The sequence below is a fragment of the Myotis brandtii genome, unplaced genomic scaffold, assembly GCF_000412655.1.
Source record: "Myotis brandtii unplaced genomic scaffold, ASM41265v1 scaffold243, whole genome shotgun sequence".
Classification (NCBI taxonomy): Eukaryota; Metazoa; Chordata; class Mammalia; order Chiroptera; family Vespertilionidae; genus Myotis; species Myotis brandtii.
In genome coordinates, this window is record NW_005359195.1 from 154,975 (window position 1) to 166,455 (window position 11,481).

Here is an 11,481-nt window from a genome sequence, read left to right on the forward strand (position 1 = left end):
AGCCAGCAGGTCGTTATCTCCCGAGGGGTCCCAGACTGTGAGAGGGCACAAGTGGGTCTGAGGGATACCCCCCCCCCACCAGTGCACAAATTTTTGTGCACCAGGCCTCTAGTGTATGTATGTATGTATGTATGTGTGTGTATATATATATATATATATAAATTCCTTTATGAAGCAGTGTGAAAGGGTTTTACATTTACACATCCTTATGATTAGGCCAAATCACTAGTAGTCTTCCTACTAACAGGCTTCTATCCCATGTCTACCATGGAGCAGCCTCTCAATCTCACACCAGAGTAGGAACTATGGAAAGCAGACCATGCTACTCAAATACCTCATTAAGAAAACCCTCACAAGTGGGTCTGAGGGATACCTCCCCCCGCCAGTGCACAAATTTTTGTGCACCGGGCCTCTAGTGTGTGTGTGTGTGTGTGTATGTATGTGTGTGTATATGTATGTATATATATATATAAATTCCTTTATGAAGCAGTGTAAAAGGGTTTTGCATTTACACATCCTTATGATTTGGCCAAATCACTAGTAGTCTTCCTAATAATAGGCTTCTATCCCATGTCTACCATGGAGCAGCCTCTCAATCTCACACCAGAGTAGGAACTGTGGAAAGCAGACCATGCTACTCAAATACCTCATTAAGAAAACCCTGCCTAAATACATGGGTATTTAGAGACTGGGGACCTGGAAATATTTACCACTGTTTAGAAATCATACACACACACACACACACACACACACACACACACACACACACAAACTCAAATAATTCCTAGAGTTTCACTCGGCCTTTCTTGATTATTCTCAAAGAAAATTCAACAGATTAAAATAGTTCAATAGGACCCTTAGTGTGTCAATCATTTTTTCATGGAGATCAATAGCCAGAAGCAATGCCTAACCCTTCTGTGTATGAAGTAGTTAGGCTCAAACAACTTAATAATTTATCCTTAACTTAGTAACATTTAAAAACAACAATACACATAAATTAATTTTTAAATTATAAATAACCACAATTATCTACTAAGTGGATTTGTGCTCTTGGAACTTCTAAAACCATGGAATCAGATTAGATGCAGCCACCCTCATTTTCTTTTCCATGCTGATTTTTATTCACCATTCATTTTGATCACAACAATCAATGAAAACTCAGCTTCAATAAAGTGACATCAAAAAAGTAGTGCAATCTAATGTTAAAATATGAACTACCTTATGCTAGTAGTTCATATCATATCTGATCAATGCTGCATTTGCTGTGTTTTCCTTCTAAATATAATATCTGCTGGACATAATCCCAAAGGGACCTTTGACACACAGAAAATTTGAATTGTGTTTCTGAAGGGCCATGACTACAACAGGGTTTCATATGTCCATGTCTGTTTTCCATGCGTTTGTTTGTCACTTCAGGGATGAATAGCCACTTGAGCCTCATTTTTCTTTTGTCCTTAAATGTACATCTTCAATTTATTTCTCACATCTCCAAATATCGATCAAACACTATTGATTTGCTGCATATTTCAAAGCACAAGGAGAGCAATCAAAAGACTTTCTGTGTGTGTGACCATGCGCCTCTGTACAGATATTTCATAGAGGATTTCTTTAAAATAGAGTAATAGGTATTCCCCACCTAGTCTCCTATGACCAGACCCTTTATCTAAATAGTCTCACTAACATCTATTTAACAGGACCATATTTACATATTACAAAATTGTAAACAGGGAACATGCAACTGGAACAGCAGATAGGAGAGGGCAAAAAGTTACAAAGAAATAGAAAGAATGGACATAAAAAGGAGAGAAATCTTCAGCTGATTATTACATTACCAGTTGAAAGGATCCAAAGCCATTGCCATTAAAAGCAATTTATGAAAATTTTGTTCCTGACTGTAAAATTGTCTGAGAATGTGTATGTATGTATAAACAAATGTGCATGAGTGTGCATACACTGTGTGCACACATATATTTGTAGGCATTTTCTTGGGGAGCCCAAATTTAAGACCAACAAGAGTATATCTGGAATCACTTAAAAGTTAATATATTGCAACTCACTACATTAGGCAAGAAATTATTATCCTCTGTTTACAGATGAGGTTCAGTTCTTTAAAAGATGATTATTTAAATCAGTAAGTTGTAATGAATTCACTAGAATAGGCCTGCAACTACTTAAGGAATTAATATTTTAATCAACAGACAGGTTATAACCTGTAATCTGGTCGCCTAGCCAACATTAAGAATGACTGGTATCACACTGCAAACTGACATCTTTGTACAGATTTGTTCCTGATGTCAAGAGTGGACAGGCGGCTGTGCCCCACGGAGGATCACTGAAGAATCCTAAGAGTTACTGTTCAGCTTCTTTTATTTTTAACAAAATGAGATATCACCTCTCAATGGCTCTGCACCGTATCTTCCCTTGGCTAGAAGGACAGGCAAATTCTAGCAGGGATATGCATAGTACCAGCACATGGTGCTGGATTTGTTTGGATTCCATTCAAACACAAAGTTGGTTTTCCTTTCCAGCAGTTCTCTGAAATGTACATTATAGCTTTGTTTAGTTAGACCAATTAGGACACTTTAGGCTCTGAAATGTTAGTATTCTGCACCCAGCCTTTAAGTGTGTTGATTTTGCTTCTTTGGTGGAACCGATTTCAATCCTTTTTACATAGAAAACTAAGATGAGCAGATATTTGTCTAATGTATATGTTAAAGCACACTGTTCCCTGGGAGGTGGTGAGTAAAGAATGTATTATTGTATATATTTTAAGAAAGTCATTCAGTCATATAAAATTCAGGAGCAATGGATCAGAATGGTATCTTGCTACAGCTGTAAAGTGAAAGAAAGTCATGCTTTTAAAAATAAATTTGGATGTTTTAATGCAACAGAAATGTGGTTTCCATCAAATATTGTGTCATGCTGATGGTCACCAAGGCCCTATAACCGCTTCATCTGACAGATTTTCTTTATAACTTTGATCATCCATTGGCTGATGTTTACTTTACCATAAAGGATTAGTTTGTGGGCTGTTGTTTTTTCACTTGAGCTCAAAATTATCATCAGACTCTCTCATCATTCTGTTCACTAGTAAGTTATGAGTTTGCAGCTCAGGAGACAAAACCCAGTGTGCCCTCATGCTGCTAAACTTTTATGCCAGTCCAATATACATAGCAAGCAATGACTGCCCCATAAAAACAACGCATCAAAAATCCTCTGGGCTTCAGGCAGTCATTCCAGAACATGCTCACTAGCTTCCAACTTGTCTTTCATTTGGTCATTGTACCCAGTTCCAAAATCTTAAGAATTTTTCAATTATTGTTCATTCTGCTTCTATTGTTGGTACATGTTCCCCAGATAGCTATCAAGCTTTCTGGGTTGAATTGCCTACGCTCACTCTCCTTCAGACCAGCATGACCTTGCTTGTTCTTCCACAACCAGCACCCAGTCAATGCATTCAAGAGTAAGTTTTCTGACAGGTATGTGTGTTTCCATGCATAGATAAAACATGTATGGCTATAATTGTAAGTAAATTACAAAGACAAACTGGCATTTTGTCTTTTGGAAATTTTTGGAAAAAAACAAACAGGAAAATAGAGGATCAATAAAACCAAAGCTTGGGTTTTTAAAAAATACTACAAAACAGATAATTTTCTGGAGACACTAATCAAGATAAAAAGAGAAGACTTACAAATAAAGAATATCTAGAATGAAATAAAAGGACATATTGCATGGCATAGTGCATGAAAAGTAATGGAAAAAACGTGATCAACTTCCCCAAAATAAAATGCACAGCTTTACATAAAATTCCTAGGAAAAATAAAACTCAAAAATATTGAAAACCTGAAAAGATGTTGTAATATTTAAGAGATACAACTAATAATTAAATATTTTCCTAAAGAAGAAAGAACTGGCACAGATGGTTTTGCTGGTAAATCCCAGCAAACATTCAAAAAGTAATTCCAAATACTAATCACAAACATTTACAGGGAATTGTAGAAGAGGCAACACTTTCCAACTCATTTAACAAGGCTAGCATATCATTGATACCAAAACAACAAAAGACTGAGTTAGGAAAATCATTAGCCAATTTTATTAAGTGTAATTCAAAAGAAAATATTAACAAATTTAACCTAGCAAAAGACATTATGATTATTTTGGAGATTCATCAAAAAATATATGATTGATTGATTATCAACGATAAGCCAAAATAATGAAGCACATTCATATATTAAAACAAGAAACTGTCATGATTATCTCAATAAATATTGAAAGATAGTTTGATAAAAATAATTCATGTAAAAATCTTTATTAAAGGAATAGAAGAAAAATACTAACTTGATAATAGTAGTTAGCCTCCAAAATGTCCCCCAATGATCCTTACCTCCTGGTATTCATGCACTTATGTAATCCCCTCTCGCAATGTATCGGGTGATCTGTGAACCCAATAAGATAATGTAGAAATAGCAGTGTGTGGTTTTGAATGCTTTTATAAAAATACTTTGGTACCTGCCTTGCTGTCTCTTGGGTTGTTCAGGGAAATCAGCTACTATCTTGTGAGGACACTCATGCAAACTTAAAGAGACATCCATGAAGAAAGGATCTGAAGCCTCCATACAACAACAAGCACCAACTTGCAAACCACGTGTCAGCAATTTTGGAAGCTGATACTCCAACTCCAATCTTTCAGATGACTCCAACCCTGACTGATGTTTTCATGGCAACATACTGCATCCTGGCTGACATTTGACTACAACTTCATGAGAACCCAAGCCATAATTATACCCCTAAGTTGCTCTCAGATTCTTTACCCATAGATAATATGTGTTTATTGTTGTTTTGAGTCAATCATTTTTAAAGTAACTTGTTATGGAACAATAGATAACTGAGAAACCTGATAAAATGGTTTTAGAAAAACTGATAGAATTCTTAATATACAACAAAATGTTAAAATACTGATGTTAAATGTAAAATAAAACAAGGAGTCCTGATATCACCATTTGTTTACAATATCACATCTAAGAAGGTCTAGCCAGCTCAATAAGTTGGGGATATCATTTCCTATGGGAGGCGCTGGTTTGAGATGAGCCTGGCCTTCTTCTCTCCCCACTATGGCGTGCGCTCATTCACTGATACCCAAAAGTGGGGTCATCTGGCAGAAATTTCACTTTGCCTGCTATGTTCAAGGCTCCCATTTGACCAGCTATTGTGAACTTTGTTCACACCAACTTGTACAAAACAATAGGTGCCCTGTGCTGTTAGTGAATTAGCATGTCAGCAATCAGCTGAGCCCTGGGCCCTGGCAGAGTGGTGGTTTGAATTCCCAGAGTTCAAGATGGTGGTTACTCACAGTTCTGGACAAGGTGTTTTTGGAAATATGTGTTGTGGAGACCACATGTTTTCAGCACCAAACCTGGCACAGAGTGAACACTACACAGAAGCAATATGACATCTTACCAATGCTGGTCACATCTAAAGGTCATTGTGTTAAGGAAGTTCCTAAACTTCCTTTTGTGGTTGAAGATAAAATTGAAAGCTATGAAAAAATCAAGGAAGCTGTTTCGCTTTTAAGAAAGTTAAGGCCTGATATATGCAAAAAGTCAGTGCTTCTCAGCAAATGAGAGCTGGCAAAGGCGAAATGAGAAGCTATCATTATATCCAGTGTAGTAGACCTTGCATCTTCTTTAATGAAGACAACAGTAGCGAATTGAATGGTTTGAAACTTACTTCTAGTGGGCATGTGGGACATTACTGCATTTAGACTAGATGTGCCCTTCACAAGTCAGATGATCTGCATGGCACTTGGCATTAAGATGCCTCCCTCATAGTAGCTACACTTTCCCCATATGCAAGACACTTGGTTCAGACCTTAGCAGAATTTGAAAAGCTCAGAGATCTAAAGCCCTCCAAGTACCACACAACAAGATTAATTGCAGAGTCCTAAAAAAGAATTCACTGAAAAACCTGAGAATCATGTTGAAGCTAAACCCATATGCAAAGGCCATAGGCTGTAAGGCCATTCTTTGCCAGGTCAACAGTCACAAACTCCAGGTAGATAAGGCAACAGAATCACTTGAAACCAAATCAAATGAGAAGAGAGGTCCAGGCAAGAAGCCTGTTGCAAGGAAGAAATGAAAGGACTGTTTGTATTAAGAATCAGAAGCCTTGGTGGGAGTAAGGACTGCAGCAACCAGGAAACCAGCAGCTGAAAAGAAGCCAGCAGAAGAGAAACCCACCAAGAAGGAAAGAAGCCTATAGCATAAACTTAACTGTGTTTATTCCATAAACATTAAATCATGTTGGACAGCTTATTTTGAAAAAAGACCTGATAAAAGAGGCAGCGAAAAGGAAAAACAAAAAAGATGAAAGGTGGATTATAAAGACTGTGAAAGAAAAAAATTATTATTTACAGATGAAATGTTGTAAATAGATAATGCAAATAGATAATACAAAATAATTTATAAGCTATTAAAATTAATAAGAGAATTTAGTAAGTTAGATAGGAAATTAAAATGTTGATGTGCAGCCCTGGCTGGTTTGGCTCAGTGGATAGAGTGTCGGCCTAGGTACTGAAAGGTCCGGATTCCATTTTGGTCAAGGGCACATGCCTGGATTGTGGGCTTGATCCCCAGTTGGGGGCGTGCAGGAGGCAGCCAATCAATGATTCTCTCTCATCATTGATGTTTCTTTCTCTCTCTCTCTCTCTCTCTCTTCCTCTCTGAAATCAATAAAAATATATTTAAAAATAAATAAATAAATACAATATTGATGTCCATTGCAATTCTTTATAATAAAAGCAAAGAGTTAGAAATGCAGTAAAAGATGCCATTTGAACTAATACTACCCCCCAAAAAATCACTTCAAATAAATTCAAAACAGGATATATAAGGTTTTTCTGTAGGATAATATTTTATTAGAGGCAATAAAGAAAACTTAAATGGGAGCATGTGCTAGATGTTTCCATTTTTTTTCTCTCCAAACTCACTCTTAACTCTTGACTTTTTAAAAAAAATTTCTGTTGTTTTTGTTTTAGTGAGAGAAGGGAGAGGGGGAGATAGAAACATCAGTGAGAAGCAAACATTGATCAGCTGCCTCCTTCACACCCATTACTGGAGAACGAGCCCCAAACCCAGGCATGTGCCTTAACTGGGAATCAAACCAATGGCCCCTTGGTGCCTGGGCTGATGCTCAACCCTGGGCCACACCGGCCAGGCTTCACTGACTCTTGAAGACTGAATTCATGGACTACATAATTGGGGTCCTTTGAACTCTGCATTCTGGTAGGCATCAGCCAATGAGAGGTACTGGCAGGCAATCAAATAGCAAATAGAGAATATTTATTCATCCAATAGCCTCTCTGCTGGATTGCTATAAATTGATTCCTTTCCTCTGATAAAAGCCACAGCTCTGTCAAGTGGCTTTCTTGCACAACTGTAGTGATGGCGAACCTTTTGAGCTTGGCATGTCAGCATTTTGAAAAACCCTAACTTAACTCTGGTGCCATGTCACATATAGAAATTTTTTGATATTTGAAACCATAGTAAAACAAAGATTTATATTTTTGATATTTATTTTATATATTTAAATGCCATTTAACAAAGAAAAATCAACCAAAAAAATGAGTTTGCGTGTCACCTCTGACACGCGTGTCATAGGTTCGCCATCACTGAACTAGAGGCTCTCCCTGTGGCTTCCAGTACCTACTCCCTCTGTCTCTCTTCCTTTGCTATTCCAGGCATAAGATGGATACTTGCTTATGCCTGTTGATTTCCCTTAATCCTACTCATTTATTTAAAATTACTTTTATTTAACTCAAATCAACTGTTTAAGAAAGCCACTTCTTTCCTGTATAAATTCAGAGTGATAAAGTAATTTGTACCAGAGTGACCCCAGGAAATGGGACTCAGTATTGCATTGCTCTATGTTTAAGTGAAGCACAAATTACTTTCCTGCCCTAGTAACTGATGGCATGCACTGGATTCACAATTACCCAGACTAACACTGTTGGTAGAACGTTATAGAAGGCAAACAGAGCAAGACATCGGGAGATCACCTATGGTCTCATTTCCATGATGAAAAAAGTGTTTATAATCATGAAGAACAGCATGAACAAGCAAAGGAAAAATTAGAACAAGCCGACTCAGAATATGAGTGAAAAATATTCGTATGGCAGCTGGTGTTTCAGACAATTATGGGTGATACATAAGCCCAAGGTTTGAATGTAATTATTGTAGGTATGTTATAGTAAAATGAGACCACTAGTCTGGAAGTAGTGGGACTATAAGATATGGGACAGGGCATTTGAGCAGACAGAAATAATCCTGAAACTTTAAACCACCAACACCCCTGAAATTTCTTTGCCAATAAAGGAATACCTTCTACTTCCTTTTAAGGAAATTAGCCATTTTTCTGCAAAATAACTTCAGAAAATTGTATCACAGTAGATACAATCTCTCCTCGGGATCAATTACCCTCACTACTTATTTCCTGTAGGCTTATAGGAGAATTAGATCAGAGTTTGAATTACAGACCGGTTGAGAAAAATGAAAATATTTACCAATTTGTTTAGGTAGGAATCTGAGTAGCATTCATTTGAGTAGATGAATATTACACCAAAAGAAAATAATATAAGACCTGATTAACCTGAGTTTAGTAACATGGATATAGTCACCTAGAATTCATGATTTAATGTGCTATCTTGAGCATCTAGGAATTACATTAATAGATTCTAAGTTTGGCTAATTTAATCCTAGGCTCAATAGTGCTCTGGGGGCGGGGAGGAGGGGGGAGAGGAAAAAAGCTCAAGAAGATGGAGACATTTCAATGCAATTTCTTTGAACCAGCTCAGTAACCCACTAACCTTGACCTCTTGGAAGGCTTAGAGTATAATGCCTTCAAAAAGGCATTAAAAACACATTGGAAAACTGGGAGACTGCAGAATAGGTCATTCCCAACTTTGCTTTCCCTCACAAGAAGAATGACTAACAAAATCATTTATGGACAAGACACCACTGTGAAAATCATAGAAGAAGGGTGAAGCTGAAGCAATTCCTTGCACCACAGAGACTGAAAAGGACTCCATCTGAAGGGTAAGAGGAATGGCTACATGCTTATCTCATTGCCCTTCCTCCAGGCTGGCATAGCACTGAACTGAAAGGGCTCCCTGGGTCTATGGTTCCTCCAGTGCAAAAAAGAAAGCCCAGGGTAGACATCCAGCTCACCAGTGTTATGGGTCCCTTCTCAGGAGTCCCACTTTGGTCTTGCTTCACAAGGGTCATGGGAAATTTGTGGGGCTTGACCACTGAGAATGGATTGTGACAAAGAAGCAGGGAGGAGCTTGCAACACCCAGCACTTGGATCTTGGCAGACAGAGTTCATAGTTGGAGTACCCAAGTGTTAGTTTCAAACGGCATTACTAAATAGGGTGCTATCATTTTGAGCAATAAAAGGCAATACAGGATCCAAAGCAAATATAAAAGTCATCAGAACACAAAAGTATCTACAAAACAGCAAAAAACAATTAATAAAATGGCAATAGTAAGTTCTTATCTAATTCTCCAATAAAAAGCATAGACTGGCTGGCTGGATTTAAAATAAAAGATCCAATGATATACTGCCTATAAGAAACTTCCTTTAGCATTAAAAACACACATGCTGAGAGGAAGGGTAGAACAAATATATGGTAACTAAGCAAAGCAGACATAACTATACTTAGACAAAATAAACTTTAAACTGAAAAATATAAAACATGATATCTGCACCCCTATGTTCACTGCAACATTATTTATAACTAGAGGCCCGGAGCATGAAATTCGTGCACTCAGGGAGTCCTTCAGCCTGGCCTGCACCCTCTCACAGTCTGGGAGTCATCAGCTGGTCATCCTTAGTGCTGCTAGACATCCTTAGTGCTGCCACAGCTTCTGGCTGAGCAGTGCTCCCCCTATGGGAGTGCACTAACCACTAGGGGGCAGCTCCTTCATTGAGCATCTGCCCCCTGGTGGTCAGTGCATATCATAGCAACCGGTCCTTCCACCATCAGGCCAAAACCAGCTCTCCAAAATCCTCCAAGGGGTCCTGGATTGTGAGAGGGCACAGGCCAGGCTAAGGGACCCCACTGGTGCATGGTAGGGGCTGGGGAGGGATGCAGGAGGGTGGCCAGCCAGGGAGGGACCATGGGAGGGCTCCAGGGCATGTCTGGCCTGGCTCATTCAGTCCTGATCGGCCGGACCCCAGCAGTAAGCTAACCTACCAGTTGAGCATCTGCCCCCTGGTGGTCAGTGCATGTCATAGTGTATGGTTCACGGGTACAGTGTTTTGGCCAGGTTCAAGCCTCGGACTAATGCCACGTGCAAGTCCCAGCTGGAGGGCAGGGCCCTCCCAGCACAATTATAGCCAATGGCTATGGTTGTAAGCTTGAACCTATGGTCCAAACACGTGGCCCCACGTGCCTTGTGATAGAGTTCGGGTGCATGTAGTTGAGTGAGGTTGAAACTCACGAGAATGCTGAAAACAACGTGATCACGCCCCTACTTTGCCTTGTGGCATCTGCTATAAAATAAAGACACGGCTTGTGGGCGCTGTCGTTGTCTCCTCATCAGGGAGGCAGCGTCCCACCGAGACCCAGCTATTATTCTCTTGTCTGTCTTTCCTTAATCCTTTCACCCCCCCACTCGGGATCACCCTTGGTTGTGCTGGCGTGGCACAAATGGCACCCGAACAGGCCTGAGTTCGGGGGAATTTTTAAAAGGTGGTCAGGTGAAAGGAGACTCCAAAGGCACGCGCATAAGGTAAGCTCAAAAGAAAAAAAAAAGAAATTATTTTCTTGTCTGTCTTTCCTTAATCCTTTCACCCCCCCACTCAGGATCACCCTTGGCTGAGCTGGCATGGCACATAAGGCGTCCTGGGGCTGAGTATGCCATGGCTGTGCCGGCTCCCCACAATAGTGAGTGGTTGAGCAGCCTTAGCATATAATTAGCATATTATGCTTTGATTGGTTGAACAGCCAACTGGATGACTGGACACTTAGCATATTAGACTTTTATTATATAGGATAATTAAGACATGTGTCCACCAACAGATAAACAAATATATTGTTATATATAGACAAACACACACAGACAACACTACTAAGCACCCACCCCCCAAAAAAAAATTCCTGCCATTTGTAACAACATAAATGAATCTTAAGGGCATTATGCTAAGTAAAATAAAACAAAGAAAAACAAATATTGTAAACTCTCACTTATATGTAGAATTTTAAACAAACGACAAACCTAACAAACTCATAGGAAAAGATATTTGTACTTAACAAAAGTGGGTGATGGGGGAAGATGATCAAAGGTACAAACTTCCAGTTATAAGATAAGTAAAACATGATGAGTATACTTAACACTGCTGTGTAAAATATTTGAAAATTGATAAGAGGGTAAATCCTAAAAGTTCTCATCACAGAGAAAAAAAACTTTTTGTATATATATGAGA